The sequence below is a fragment of the Lissotriton vulgaris genome, chromosome 8 (assembly GCF_964263255.1).
Source record: "Lissotriton vulgaris chromosome 8, aLisVul1.2, whole genome shotgun sequence".
In the NCBI taxonomy this organism is placed as follows: domain Eukaryota; kingdom Metazoa; phylum Chordata; class Amphibia; order Caudata; family Salamandridae; genus Lissotriton; species Lissotriton vulgaris.
The window spans coordinates 1,570,342,619-1,570,358,538 of NC_141696.1; the positions used below are offsets into that span (position 1 = coordinate 1,570,342,619).

The 15,920-nt window shown below is 43.9% G+C and overlaps 1 protein-coding gene across 5 annotated transcripts in view; it reads left to right on the forward strand.

Annotated features, from left to right (window-relative positions):
• Nucleotides 1–8,078: 8,078 nt before the first annotated feature.
• The window catches only part of LOC147700442 (uncharacterized), a 450,712-nt gene continuing 442,870 nt past the window's right edge, over nucleotides 8,079–15,920 (forward strand). The window contains exon 1 of one of the 5 annotated variants that reach the window (XM_086933560.1): nucleotides 8,079–8,319. The gene's annotated coding sequence lies outside the window, so the exon portion shown is untranslated. Of the gene's footprint in view, nucleotides 8,320–9,222; nucleotides 9,517–15,920 lie in introns of those variants that run through there. The other 4 variants (XM_086933561.1, XM_086933559.1, XM_086933558.1 and 1 more) reach the window with 4 other exon arrangements.

Below are 15,920 nucleotides of genomic sequence, written 5' to 3' on the forward strand. Positions count from 1 at the left end.
GTGGAGACTCAGGGATCCATCCATCTACTACGTGGAGGTGCAAACTCAGGGATCCATCCAGCTGTCCTGGGGTGGTGCAAACTCAGGGATCCATCCAGCTACCATGGGGCGGTGCGAGCTCGGGGATTCATCCAGCTACGCTGGGGAGGTGGAGACTCAGGGATCCATCCAGCTACCCTGGGGTGGTGCAAACTCAGGGATCCATCCAGTTACCCTGGCGAGGTGCGAATTCAGGGGTCCATCCAGCTACCCTGGGGAGGTGGAGACTCAGGGATCCATCCAGCTACCCATGGGAGGTGGAGTCTCAGGGATCCATCCAGCTACTATGGGGAGGTGCAAACTCAGGGGTCCATCCAGCTACCCAGGGGTGGTGCAAGCTCACGGATCCATCCAGCTACCCTAGGGAGGTGCAAACTCACGGGTCCATCCAGCTACCCTGGGGTGGTGCAAACTCAGGGATCCATCCAGCTACCCCGGGGAGGTGCAAACTCAGGGATCCATCCAGCTACTCTTAGGTGGTGCAAACTCAGGGATCCATCCAGCTACCCTGGGGAGGTGGAATCTCAGGGATCCATCCAGCTACCCTGGTGAGGTGCAAACTCAGGGATGCATCCAGCTACCCTGGGGAGGAGGAGACTCAGGGATCCATCCTGCTACCATGGGGAGGTGCAAACTCAGGGTTCCATCCAGCTACCCTGGGGAGGAGGAAACTCAGGGATCCATTCAGCTACCCTGGGGAGGTGCAAACTCAGGGATCCATCCAGCTACCCTGGGGAGGAGGAAACTCAGGGATCCATCCAGCTACCCTGGGGAGGTGCAAAGTCGGGGGTACATCCAGCTACCCTGGGGAGGTGCAAACTCGGGGGTACATCCAGCTACCCTGGGGTGGTGCAAACTCGGGGATCCATCCAGGTATGAGGACCAAGAGCGCATCTGATCAACCCGAAAACGGGCCCAGTGGAAGGAAAAGGCCACATTACCTTCACAATAGAACAGGGTATACAGCACCAACAACAGACTGCTTCAGGCTGTAATTACCTGGGATTGGGGAAGTACGTAGCCTTTAGAAGGCTGGGGCATTAATTCGAATCATTACTAAAACTTGTTGACAGAATATATAACTTTTTCATTAATTTTATGTTTAAATAGTGAGTGATGTTATGAATGGGTTCAAAGCATTAAGAAAATAAAACATAGTCATGTTTATGCCATGTCTGCACTTTGGGTGTCGCAAGAGATAGGAAAGTGCTATAAAAGTGGCAATACTGTTTTAAATCTTTATTTCGGCTCTCAGCCATAAAAGTACAAGTAAAACCATCTGTGATAAATTCTGATGAGAGTAAAATATATTCATAAAAAGAATATATATAGCCTGTTTCATTATAAAACCTGCTTGAGTTTCATTTCAACATACCATCACACATAGTCAATGCATATATAATTAATAATTATATATTGGTCTTATCCAAGGAAGGTGCTATATTTTTAAAAGAGGAATGGTCAATAGGAACTCATTGCCTCAAACGTTCCTGGGCCAGGTAGCTGGGAACTCATCTTTTGCCTTATCCTCCACATCAGGAGCAGGTACCCCAAGACAGCAAGAACTACACTGTGCAAAAGAGCCTCTTTATATTTCCTGACACCTAAATGCCAGCAAACTGGATTTAACCATTTTCTCCTTCCGTTCATGTATGCCAGGCAGAAGAAACGGGCATCCCCACCGTTTCCTTAGTGATTCCGCAAGAAGGGCACAACCACTTTGCTGACCCAGAAGTACATCTCCATTTAGCAATGAATGAGAGAAGAGCAGAGTCCCAATTTTTGGGCATGGTGATATATATCATTCCAGGACTGTTTGCTTTCCTAGCACGGTGCCGACTGCATCTTCGGTTTGAAGCGTGGATTAAGATCCTCCCTATGACATCAGGTATGCATGCGCCCGCCAGCATTGGACATTATAACAACTTAAGGATTATTCCTTTTCAACCCATTCTCTTCTTTCATTTAGACATTTTGAGTCCGTCATACATGAATTTTCATCGCCTGGTTCTTCCATGTCACTATGCCGCAATCGGTAAGACTAATGTCCTGTGTTTGAGGCCACAAGAGTCTCAATACCACTGACAGCGCATTTTCATTTATTCATGATTCGTTGTATTTTTTTCTTGTCTCAATGTGTAGGTTCAAAACTTTATTGATCACTGTTGGATCTATTAAACAGGTAAGATGCAGATACTCTTGGAGCTTTCAAGGACTGTGCTTTTGAGTTTGGTGGCTCGAAGTGGCAAAATCATGCTGTTGTTTTCTTCTTCTTTTCTTTTTTATAGTTGCTGTTGGTCCTGAGAGAACCCATTGACTGATAGGGTTCGAAACGCGTAGACCCTTTTTTTGTTGTTATTCACAAACAAATGTATGGTTTGAAACAGTTAAGGCTGGTTGTGCAATAAAAATAAGTGGATACTCAACTGCTGATCTCTCTGTCCCAAGCCCCCGACACAGCTGCATCCAACTTCAAAGAACTTGGGAATATGGGTTGATCCCAATCTGTCCTATGAGGGCCATGTGAATCGCTTAGTGGGAAAATGTTTTGGGATACTGAAAACCCTCAACCGCACATTGGAAAAAAACCTAGGACGAATGCAAGTCCTCCAGAATACTGCTGCTCGGTTAGTGTTGAGACTCCCCAAAAGAGCAGCATCCAGACCAGCCCTGGCATTGCTACACCGGCTTCCAGTTAGAAAGAGTGCTGTACAAAGCACTCTTAATCTGCCACAGGATTGTTTGGAATAAAGCTCCATCCTATCTCTCTGACCTGGTTCAGATCTATGAACCTACCAGAGCATTACGCTCAGTCGGAGCAGGGCTACTTACAATTCCCCTTGTCAAAAAAGCAAAAATGGGTGGACGCTCTTTCAGACTGCTGGCAGCCAGCAACTGGAACACACTCCCAATCAGCTTAAGGCTAGAAGGATCTGAAATGAAGTTCAGAAAACTCCTTAAGACCCACCTGTATAATAACTAATCCTCCTGGCTGATCGCTGGATCCTTGCAGGCTATCTGTATCTTTCTCTCTCCGTAGCGCGGGGACACGCCGTGATGGCATCACCAGGCGCTTTATAAATCCCTTTATTATTATTATTATTATTATTAGTATGAGTGAAGTATTCTTCCGTTGAGTGTATGGGAAGTGTTTTATGGTCTTGAATGTTTGCAGTGTGAAGTTCTGTATATAAATCTATGTTTGAACATTGTATTTTTCTTTATTTTTGTACTAACCTGTGGCGATGTTTCAAAAAAAGTGTGCAAAAAAGTATTTGACTTTGAAAAAATGTAGGGGCAGATTTATGAGGCCGTTGCGCCTCTTTGCGCCGCAATTGCATCACTTTATTTGACGCAACTGCGGCGCAAACAATGCACCCTATTTACAACGTGACGCATCTAGGAGATGCGTCACGTTGTAAAGCACTGCGCCATAAGGAGGCGTTCCTGCAAACACAATGCAAAAGTCCAGTAAACTAGAGGCTATCTAGACAAAGAGTGCTCCCACCATCAAAGCTCGCATGGTACATTGAATTAAGTTTCTACATTATTAACAGTATTTTATCTGCCAAATTGACTTCAATATATCACATTTTGTAAATAACATATCAATTTATTCATTGAATGTATACCAAAGCAATAATGATGATCTAATTATGGAGATATACCCAAGGAATGTAGCTATTGTTGAATCAGAGAATTGATAAGTGAAACGCAATGCATTTTGGGTGTAGTTGCCCTTCATCAGGGGTAACTGAAAAACAATATATATCCATGATATTACAATACTCATGAATTGCATTTGAATTCAAGTAGATAAATATATAGATAAGAGGCAGAATACCATAGAATAAGGATATAGATAATAATAACAAGAGGAAAACATCAGCGAAAGAAACTAATATCCAATTTTTTTAATCAGACAAGTAGAGATGTAATCAAGTGTGCCCACTGTAAGTGAAAGGCGATCAACAAATCCCTTTTTAAAGGACTTTGACAATGACAGACATGCTTGGGAATTTAAAGTGGAAAAGTATAAGATGCAGTTCAGGCGTGCTTAGGGTGAGACACACGTCATCCCATCAGTGAAAAAAATGCCTCAAAGTCCCATATACCCTCGTAATAAACGCTCACATGGGCTGGTTGGAATAAGCCCATCCAAGGTTACGTAACGTCTGGTTACTGTTACCCGCTAGTGAAAAGTGATCGCCTTAATTAAAACGTCTGAACATGAGTGACGTGAAAAAATATAGACATAGAAGATAGACCAGACGGCCTCATTTTAAATCGAAATTTTAAATGATACCGGTACAAGTTCAGGGTACATGTGTCCCCTATGTTTTTATCCATAAGACAAAGGACATTAGAAAATGTATAGTCGACTGATGTTTAGGCCATGTATACATGATCCAAAGAACTGAGCATATTACAAAATAGAGATTGCTCGGACTTTATACAAATTGTAAATAAAACTGAATGAACACCGTTCATCTGAAATTATAAATGTACTTATATGCATGATCTCAAAAAGTAAACTACAAAAGCCTGCCAGTTGCCTTGGGTGTCCAGCCAGTCAGTGCTTTGTAAACCCTATTAATCACAGCTGACATACAGAATCATAAAGACCCTTGATAGAAAAAAACTGGAATGCCTTTGTATATCAAGTGTGGTATCAACACATATACCTAAAACAACCTGCAATGCAGCTTGGGTAGAACACAACACTGCATATCTCGAGATAAAATAAGAGTACACATGATGGCTTGACATGTTACATTAAAGACAGCAGATCAGCCCAGTTGGCTAAAGACTGTCGAGATATTTAATGCAAAACGTTTCTCTTGGTGCTAATATTGTTTGAACATTACTGTAGGAGTTAACATCAATCAGGGTGTAGCATAGTTAGGATATGTTATGTTTGTGATCTAACCAGTGAACCTCTAGGTTAGAATTGTGGTTATGTGTACATATCATGCACTTACGTTCTGCAATTCTGTTCTAAACTTTTCTCTCAGTTTCCCCCATGTATGGAAGACTACTCCTGAAGAAACCCAACTTGGATTGTGAGGTTCCTAGCAACTATAGACCCGTAGCTAGGATCCCTTTTGCCGCAAAAGTATTAGAGAAACTACTAAATAAACAGCTATCACGATATCTATTGGACAATAATTGGCTTGACCATTCCCAATTCGGATTCCGTGAAGGGCACGGCACAGAGACAGCTCTCCTCACGGCAGTTGAAGAGCTTAGGAAAGTACTGGACAACGGGGAGAAGGCCGCCTTGGTATTGTTGGATCTCTCGGCGGCCTTCGACACGGTCAGCCACGAGATTCTAATAAAACGCATCAGAGAAGCTAGAGCAAGCGAATCTACATGCAATCTCATCAAATCATACCTGAAGGATAGAAAGTTCACAGTGGAACTAGGAAACTCAAAATCAGACTCCTTTGAGGTACCATGTGGTGTCCCGCAGGGCTCATCATTAAGCCCACGCTTTTTAACTTGTACGTGGCCCCCCTTGCAGAAGTAATAAGGGAAAATGGCTTCACGCCAATCTCGTACGCAGACGATACCCAAATCGTCATATCCATAGATAAAGACACAAAGGTAACAGCCGACAAATTCCAACACTGCATGTTAAAAGTTAGTCATTGGATGCAACAAAATTGCCTTAAGCTCAATGGAGAAAAGAGTGAGGTGATGTTTTTGGGAGGTAATGCAGACATCTGGTCCCCAGACTGGTGGCCTGACAAGCTGGGAACATGTCCAGACCCCTCTGAGAAAGTGAAAAATTTGGGATTTATGATAGACACCAAGCTAGCATACGAAGCCCAAGCAAACAAACTGGCATCTTCGTTTTGGCTAATATTAAAAATGATAAAAAAAATACTACCATGTTTGCCCCAAGATGCACGCAAAACGGTAGTCACAGCGCTAGCCCTATCCCGCCTGGACTACGGAAATGCACTGTATGCAGGAGCCAGAATAAAAATCATAGGTAAAATGCAGCGCCTGCAAAATGCTGCAGCAAGACTGATCCTGGACATACCAAAGTTTCAGTCCGTCAGCCACAAATTAGCATCACTTCATTGGCTTCCAGTCGCCAAAAGAGTCAAATTTAAATCACTATGTTTGACCTATAAGGCCCTGCAGGGCAAAGGACCTCTCTTCATAAAAACGCAGTTGAGGAAATACGAACCATCCAGACTACTAAGATCTGGCCAACAAAAACTGATAGCAATACCTAAGTTCAAACGAGCGAACTGGGGGGGAAGAAGTTTCTTTGTCCACGCAGCAAGGACATGGAATCAACTTCCATTAGATATAAAAAACAGCCCATCTTTGGCCTTGTTCAGAAAGCAAATTAAAACATGGTTGTTCACTGCAAAAACCTAAGACCAGTTCGGGACTATGGACATATCATAGCGCCAAGACGCCTCCGGGCATTCGCGCGCTTTAGAAATAGATAAATCAAATCAATCAAATCAAACTACAAGGGCATTTGATGGCATTTGTAAGTTTATCTGAGTTACAATCTGAGGTGTGATGTAGTTTGATTTGCTTCCCCGTACATGGATGACACAGAACCGTGGCATTTGCACATGCCTTTGTGTTCATGTTCCTGTGTTATTTTCCTTGTTGATAATAGTTCTCTCTAAATGTCTTAACTTGGAAAAAGCATAATGGGGCTTTTCTATTAATAAGGCTTTGAACTCGGGTTCTGCTTGTAATAGCCCTCAGGGTCTATTGACACGGAGATTGATCTCTGCAGCTTAGGAAGAAAACTTTAGTATAAATTATTCTCTGGACATAGTGTCTTTGGGGAATTGTTGTAAAAGAGTTTCACGTTTCAGCAGGTTAACGTGTTGTGTGGCTGTGTCTAATATGTTTTCATGGTATCCACGCTGTTGCAATTGCATGCAGTATTTTTGTATGGTTGCTGTACTGACTTCTTGGTTGGGTGTGATCCTTTTAATGCAAATGAATTGGATACAGGTAAATGTTGCTTTAAAAATGGAGGAAGAACATTTTTGAAATGTAAAGTATTATTCCTGTGTGTAGGCGTTTGATAAATGTTGGTAGATATACCTTCAAGAGACACATGAACATACAAATAATTTATGTTAGAACTACTAAAGGAATGGATACATTGAATGGTTCCATATTTAAATATCGATGAAAAAATTATTTATGTAAAAATATTGATAACAAAAATATCAACTTACTATACTTAAACAGGTAAGTACAATAATATTGATGTAAAAAATATAGAAGTAAAAAAATCAACTTTAAAAAATAACATAACTTAAATAAAATTAATTAAATAATAATATTATTAACAAAAAATAAATTGTATATATATTTTAACTAATTATAACAAATACACTTAATTTAATAAATTTAAACACAAAAAAGTGTACATATACATATAGGGCCATATGCATCAACATCCAGATTTGCGAATCTCAAATAGCAATTTTTTAGAAATCGTTATTTGAGATTTGCAAATTGGTATGTATTTAGAAAATCGATTTTTTTTTGCGATTTCTTAAAATTCCTTAATTGAGATTAGTAAATTGTGAATCGCAATTAAGGAATAATTTCCCATTCATTACTATGGGCCAGGAGGCCTATAGGAATGAGTGGGAAGGTATTCTCAATTTGCGATTGACAATTTGAGAATCGCAAAGGACACCCTGTTGCACCCCTGAAATAAGCATGGGTGCACATGTGGCGCACATACATGCCCTAATGGTGTAGACTGATTATTTATCGCAGAACAATAAATTACTGCTAAGCCCGGTAGAGTTGCCGATATCGGCACTATGCATTCTTAGATAAACACGTTTGCTTCCAGGCACTAAACTAACGGAAACTATTTTAAAAATCTATAACATTAGTAGAACATAGCAATACGTTAAGTCTAAATATATTTCTGGCGTGTTTCTAGAGCTTTCGACGACCGTCCTTTGTGCTGGCTGTCACTCACTGTTATCAATTTACTTCCTTTAAATGCACATGGAAACAACGCCATCACCAAAGGGTGAGTCACGGGTCTAAAGCATGCGGCACCCCGGCAACCGATGCATCCTTCGCACGCGCAGACTCCCCTGGGGGTGACCTCTGCGGCAACAACGCTACGGCCAATTAGCTGCTGTCCTTGTTCCTGAAAATGTAACGAATCCGACTCGGCTGTCTAAGGACAGTCATTTTGAAGACACTTTTCGCACTGTACAGCAATTCCGGGTGTTCCAGAGACATTTTAAGCACATATTCCTGGTAGGGCTGGTATTGCAGGGCGCATCTGTGGCCCCTTGGAACACCTGACATGTTTCACAAAGGGAGAGTTTTCCAGATGCAGTTTCCCCTTTTCCAGTCAGTTACTTTCCTACCTTTGGAGTCATTAAGACTTTTGCAGCTCGTAAAATGACGTTTGTAAATTACACCAAGTTCGTTTTTGGTTGCAGACCCTGTGTTTTTCTTCCAAATTTTGACTTTGGAATATTTGTACGCATCTAGCTTTAAAGTCTCTTATTTTCGCTTCAGATCTGTATTCCGCCGTTTTCCAGGTCTGTTTCTACCTGGCAGCCAAGTCGGTGCCCTTCCCTAACTTACTACTGAAAGGGGGGCCCCTCTCTCTGGGGCCCCGTGCCGGTCAGAGCTGAGGGCCTGCTGCTGAAGACGCAGGGAGCTGGCTGGAGTCAGAATGGGCTGCTTCTCACAGATTGTTTCACACTGGGCTTCTAGTTGGGTTTGCTTTCAGGACTCTCATCATGTTGCAGTTTGGTATGAGTGCACATGGTATATGTCTGCCATTGGAATGTGATTCTCGGTATGCAATATATTTATAGGCGCCTCTGTTTACCTTCTCTTTCCTCTTTCTGCGGCCAGCGGTCACTCTGCATTTGTTCTTTATTCGTCTTCGTTTACATGATTTTAATTCTCGCGAGATACCTTCCGAGGTCGTACTGCATGCATCCTTCATGCCGGCCAGCAAAGATGGAGCGGTCCCATCAATTATCCACTCACTCACTCATTCATCCATCCATGCGCTTACTCACTCCCCCAAACAGGAACTCGCTGTTATAGTCACGCGAACACGAACTCGCCGACCAGTGAAGAATCACTCTCACGTCGAAAATAGCCAGACCTATTGCTTTTGCCATTGCTTTTTTTTTTTTTACTTTCATTGGAGGGAGGGCATTTGTTGTGTGTCTAAGGCGGGGGAGCTCGGCGGGGCCAGTTTTCTTTGTTAGCAACAAAAATATTTACCTGTGAGCAGGATTTTTGCTTCCAGTTTCGGATTGACTCACAGGGAAGGTCTTAAACAAACTCCTTCACTCGCCCTCTGAGCTCACACCTGCAGCGCTCCGCTTGTCTGTGCCTAGGCTTGTTTCTGAGCTCTCGGGGTCATTGCCGCCGTCTCCTCTCTTGTTGCTGCGCACACCCGACCGACAGACCTCCTACCCAGGGTGAGTGCCACTCTGCTGTGCCGCGCGGTGCGTTTCCTCTCCAACAGTCACCGCGCAGTAAGTGGCGCAGCGCCCTTGACTGCGCACCAGGGGGCACATTTACAAGCCCCTTGTGCCACTTATGCGTCACTTTTAACGTTGGAAATGTGACGTAAAAGTGGCGCAAGGGGGTTGTAAATAAGCCCTCAGGGTTGTATTTATTCCCATGTGGTTGGCTTGTCGTATGTTTGAAGAAAGTGAAGGCGCAGAGGCGGGGTGACCGGGGTCTGTTTCAGGGTCCAGGCCGCCCGCCCTCACCCCTCTAGTTCCTTCCTACTAGTCGTCCACGTACCTGACACGTAGGATCATGCGTGTTTGGAAAAGATGTGACTGACAGAAACCCGTCACGGCACTGTCAACTGCCTGATGCGTGACTGACTGTGTCCCAGCCCGAATGGCGTTTCACCGACAGTGGGAGGTCATTAATTATATGGATAAACTGCGCCTTATGTTGAGAGTCACCAGTCCGACCTCTGACTGACACTGCCCCAGGCCAACTGGCATCTAAGATCTGATCAACGTGATATATGAAGGCCTCAGCATCCTTTGCATCTGCCCCAGCCCCGCCTGCCCTTCCTCTGCTGCAGCCACACAGGTCTCTCTCTGCACAGACACCGGTCTAACCTGTGACTGGCTGCTCCGCTTCTACATAGGGGCGAGGCGGCCATTTTACTGTCGCCATCAGCCAGACCCGCCTTTAGGACCCCTTGCCTGACGCGCGCTGGCGCTGGCCTGGCATGTGACCCACTCTTTCCCACTTCCAGAAGAACCACCCTCCCATGTGACTGACACCCCCACAGCTTCCATCCCTAATTATGTATTTATTGATTTATGCATCTTCATGTAGCAACAACATTACCCAAAGGTGCTACAGCGCTTTTTTTTTTACAATTTTTTATTGAGCAGAACATTAAGTAACATGGAATACATATTATAATTAGAACAGTTATTAAAACCATTTAATACAAAAATACGATAGCTTCTTCTTTCCATGATAAAAATTAAGAAAAAAATATGGCTGTAGCAGCTAATACCATCACCAACCAGAAATAGCAATGCGCAAAACATGTAATAAAGCGCAACAGCAAGGGAAGTGCTGGTGCTTCTAAAGTGCAACAGCAAAGAAAGCGCTAGTGCTTTTCATCACTATAACTGCTATAACTTCAACATCGATATGGAGTGTTAATTATCTCTCCTTTAGCTTTTCTAAATTACTAAAAAACTTCCAATTTTTTTCAAATGTCCTAGTGGCTCCCACTCGTCTTGCGGAGCTTCTTTAACATTCCGTGTCCTTTTCATTTCATTAAACCAATTCAAATGAGAGGGAACATCACTAGATTTCCAATTCTGAAGAATTAAAGAACAGGCTACAGTACAAGAAATAAACAGAGACACTTTTTTGGCCTCTGTTAACATCATTCGATCTCTACATAATCCCAACAGAGCAGCCTCGGCCTCGAGCGGAACCCTCTTCCCAATTGCCTGTTCTATATCTACAAAAATTGCCTCCCAAAAAAGCCTCAACCGTGGAAAAGCAAAAAAACATATGGTGCCACCCGCCTTCCCCATCAGCCTCAGCAAAAGCACTTATTTCCAACTTGCGGTAATCTTTTTTCCAAAGCTGCCGGAGGTAAATAGGAGAGCCAACATGATAGGAAGGCCATCCTTTTAAAAATCGCTGCTCGCAGGGACTTGCTTCCTAAGTGGCATAAGGCTTCCCAATCATTAGGGGAAAAAATACATCGTGCCTCGCAAACTATGTTACCCAAATGGCTCTCTATCAAGGGGTACTTGACCCTGGTGATGTAATAAACCGGTACCAATTCCCAACACCACAGACTTTGGCCCCGTAGAGAGCTACCACAAGTTAGTTTGGAACATCAAAAATGCCACTAGTATTTTTTTTTATAATGAACAACTTGTAGATATTCAAAAAAGGCGGGTTTCCTAAGGCTCTCAGACCTTGCCATCACCTCTTGCCGGAGATCACCCTATTTTGAATAATGAAATGTCTTAACTCCTATAGCCACAACCTTCCCATTTGTTTATATGACTTACTCAAAACTGGAGGCCAAGACTAGTACATTCTCCCATATCTTAAATATTGTAGACCAGAGGAGCCCGTCTTTGAAAAAAAAGACTGAAGTCTAAAGGAATAATCCTTTAAAATCTTGTATCTGGTTCTCTTGAGAAGTTTTTAAAAAACACTCGGATTTGAGAACCAATTTCTTGCGTCATTTTATCAATACAGAAGCTATCTCTAGTACATTTAGATCCCATCAAGCCAGCTACTAAATCTAAAAATGCGGCCTCGTAATAGCTTCTTACATGAGGCAAAGCTAAGCCCCCTTGTGCAGTAGGTAATTGCACCACAGTCAGTTTAACTCTTGATACTTTCTTTCCCCAGACAAATTCTCTAAGCAAAGTTTCTATTTCTTTAAAAAAAGACAAGTTTATCTTAATTGGGACATTAATAAAAAGAAATATAAGCAACAGAAGTATGGACATTTTAGTTAATGAAACTCTACCCACTGACGATAGGGGGAGTAAAAGCCATTGTTCCAAAAGTCTCTTAATTTTTTCGTTCATTCTTAAATAATTCAATTTATATAGCTGTTGGTATTGGCTAGACACAGATATTCCAAGATATCTGATTGAATCTAACCTAGTGGCTTGTGCCCTCAAACAAGATGGAAAAAAATGTAAATCTGTATTGAGGGCAAGAACTTCAGTTTTGTTAGAATTTATTTTATAGCCGCCAATTAACTCAAAAATCCTAAATTCCCTTAAAACCATTTCGAGATTATCTTTGTCAGGCGTCAAATATAAAATAACATTTTCCGCAAAAAGTTGCAGCTTTGCCATGCCAGAGAAAGGGGATTGAATAGCAGCATTATTTCGCATTTTAATTACCAATGGCTCTATAAAGAAAGTAAAAAGCAATGGAGAAAGCGGACAACCCTGTCTTGTCCCACGGTTTATTTTTATAATTCCTGCTTGTTTCGAATTTATTGCTACCTGATTCGTGGCCCCCTGATAGATGGTACTTAGCATATCCATAACCTAAGAAGGAAAGCAAAATTGACCGATGGCAAAACACAGAGTTCTCCAATTAACAATGTCAAAAGCTTCCTCAGCATCGACCATGATAATACATGCCTGAATAAGATTGGTATTAAAGTAATCCAAGGCATGTATTAAAAACTCGGTGTTGGCCGCCATAGTCTGGTCTCCATGAATTGTCTCTTGGGCAGCAAATAAAAAACGCTCGGCCCATACTTTCATTAAAATCTTATAATCCTCTTAGACTTGGGCCTTTTTGGCAGGTTCACCCCTAAACTTTTTTCCGTTATGCTCTGACATAGTGGTAGTGATTTTAGGCCTCTGCGCACTTAAGCACTGTGGCCCAGTGTAAAGTGCAGGCGCACTCTGATTGAGTGTGCTGAGATGGCCTGCCCGCCCATAGGAATGCATGGGGGATATGTGTGTCTATTGGAAGTTCCTGATATGAGGGGAGTGCAGGATTAAGTTTAGTATGTGCGAACTCGTGAGAAGAAAGGCTGTGCAATGGTGTGCGCAGATTTATTGTGGTTAATTTTAGAAATGCCACTTTTGGAAGTTGGCATTTCTGTGTGCTTTGAGATGTGAATTGCCTGTCTAGCTTGTGAGCGACAGGGGCTGGCTGGTGTGGTTGGCTCCAGGAGCCAGGATGAGTCTGCTTAGTGGTGAATAGGGAGATCTGCATGTAGATGGGAGGCGGGAATTGCACCCGGGACCTGAATAGAGCTGTGCCTTCCCTCCACAATTCTGGCTTCACCTCCTGTGGTGCGTTTGATACCCCTGGCCTGTCTTGTGAAAGGGAGCGAGGAGCTGGGCAAAACAAAGTGCTCCTGAACCAGTTGTATCTTGTTCTCCCATTGCCGGCACCTCTAAGAAAAAGGAATTAGCTGTATAAAAGGAGGGGCTGTGACCCCATGAAAATGTTCTTGTTTGTGAACTTGAATCTACCAGGGGGGGTGCTGCTGCTGGAGCCCAGGGAAAGGCTTGCCTCCCTGGGCTCTGCTCTGCCCCTGGATGCCTGGAGGACTTCTTTCCTTGGTACCCTTCTTCCTTGCCTGGATGCCAGGACCCTAAAGAGACTGTGGCAGCCCCCTTTTTGCGCCCTGGGAGCGCTGTGCCGCTGATGCTGCAACCCCTTTTAGAGGGAATCCCAAGCATAGGGATTCCCCCCCTCCTTGGGCACATTGTGGGTGCCCACCCCGCCTATTTTAATATTCACTTGAAGGTGCCTACCCTGTATTTTGTCCGCTTGTTTTATATTTAATTATGCCCAGTGCGCAGGTGCCCACCCTGCGTCTTTGTTTTCGTTGCTAGATTTATGCGGGTGCCCACCCTGCTTATGGGAGCCTTAGCGGGTGCCCACCTCGCATGCCAGCTTTATTTTGTAACTTTGAGGGTGCCCACCCCGTGATTGCCGCAGGGATCGTAAATCACCGCCACGGCCCGAGAGGAGGTCCGGAAGCAGATGTCCAACCAGCCGCCTGGTGGTGGGCGTGGCCGACGACGCAAGCCGGAGCCTCGCGGGCTCCACTTCCACTTCCCCCAGCCGGGGAGAAGCCGCGCAGAGCCTTGCGGGCTCCTTGCAGAAGGGAAGCCGGTCCCTAGTGTTGTCGGTGTGCGGGGCACTCCTAGTGAGGAGAGAGCCCTGAGGACGTTGGCTCCAACTCCTGAAGAGTCCCCGGAGAGCAGCCCGGTAAGTGAAGAAGGGCTGGGGGACTCCGTAAGGGCTTTGTTTGTGCCGACCGCGGCACTGTACGTAGTTGGCCATTATTTTGAGAGCCTAGAGGGCTCCACCGATCTGGGGGTGTATTTTGTTTAAAGCCCTGTGTGGATTCCATGCTTTTGGCCACCATTTTAGTTTAGACTCCCCTTGAGGGCCTTTGGACATATTTATTTAAAGAGCCATGAATGTTTAAAAGGCCAGAGGGGCCCGTGCCCCTCCGACATTGGGCAACATTATCCTTAGTGCCACTGCGCTCCACGCTTTGGGGGCCAGTTCTTGCTCCCTATATTGCGCACAATTATTTCAGGAGCCAGTGTGCTCCATGGGACATGTTTTATTTTCAGAGCCCCGTGGCTCCAACATTTGGCACAGTGTTTAAAGGGCCAGCGAAAGCCCATGCCGCACTTTTAGTTCACAGCTGCCCAGCAAGTAGTGGGCAGCTGCACAGTTTAGGTCCTTCTTTCTTCTTAGGAGACCTGTTTTTGAACTCAGGAGTGAGACGCACTCCTTCGCCCCATCTTGGCCTGCCCAGTTGCGCAGCACTTAGTGCCAGCTGCTACGTTTAGGCCCTGCATTTAAGCTTCACAGCTGCCCAGCAAGTAGTGGGCAGCTTCAATGTTTAGGTTTTGCGCAAAGTGCGCACCCTTGACTGCTGCTGCATTGGCAGCATGCCCTGACTTCGGACAGAGGGCATTTGAGCCCCTTAGGGATGGCCAGTTGGTCCGGGGGACTATTAGGTTTGTAGGGCGCAAGGCCCTAGTGTGATTTTTATAGGTGCTAGGAAATGTAATGTTTATAGTATGTTTTGTGCACCTTGATTTATGCTTATAGATGTGATTTTATGATTATTAGGTTTTACCTACTGCCTTATGTTTTATTTGATTCTCTACTGTGGTCTAGGTTTGATTTATTCTCTACTGCAGGTTATGCGAGTAAGTTTGTTTCCTATTGCGAGTTATGCTTAGGAGATTATGGTCTACTATGTTTAGGCTTATGAGGTTGGCGCAGAATAGATTTCTCGCCTTATTTGATACTGTGCATGATACGATTTATGTTACAGGTTGACGCTGGGTATAGTGTCTTGCCAGTGATTACTAGTTGTGTTCTAAGTTCATGATATAGTCTTACCTTTACTATTTTTACCAAGTGATGATTCTGACAATTAAAATAGGCCACACAACCAGCTTGGCCGGTTTGGACGTACATGCTCTTAGGTCACTAACACCCCAGGGGCACTGACAGGGGCACTACGCAAGTAGTAAAAGAGCAACAGGAAAATAATTACAAAGGGCATAACCCCCCCCCCCAAAACAATAAATTTAAATTTAAAAAAACACGAGGAAGTTTTAAGACAAATCAAGGGGGCAGGTGGAAGCATCTTGACTAAAATTTCTGCGGCTGTCCTAATAACAGGCTCGTGCCGTGTGGTAGTAGATAGTAGAGCAATAAGGCGCTCTCCATAAATATTATGAGATCAGGACTAGAGAGAGCAACACTTCCACTAACAAAAAGAAAATAGAAAATTCAAGTATCAACGGAAAAAACAACAACAAATCAAAATCAGAAGGTGGGGTGCAACCTCTAAT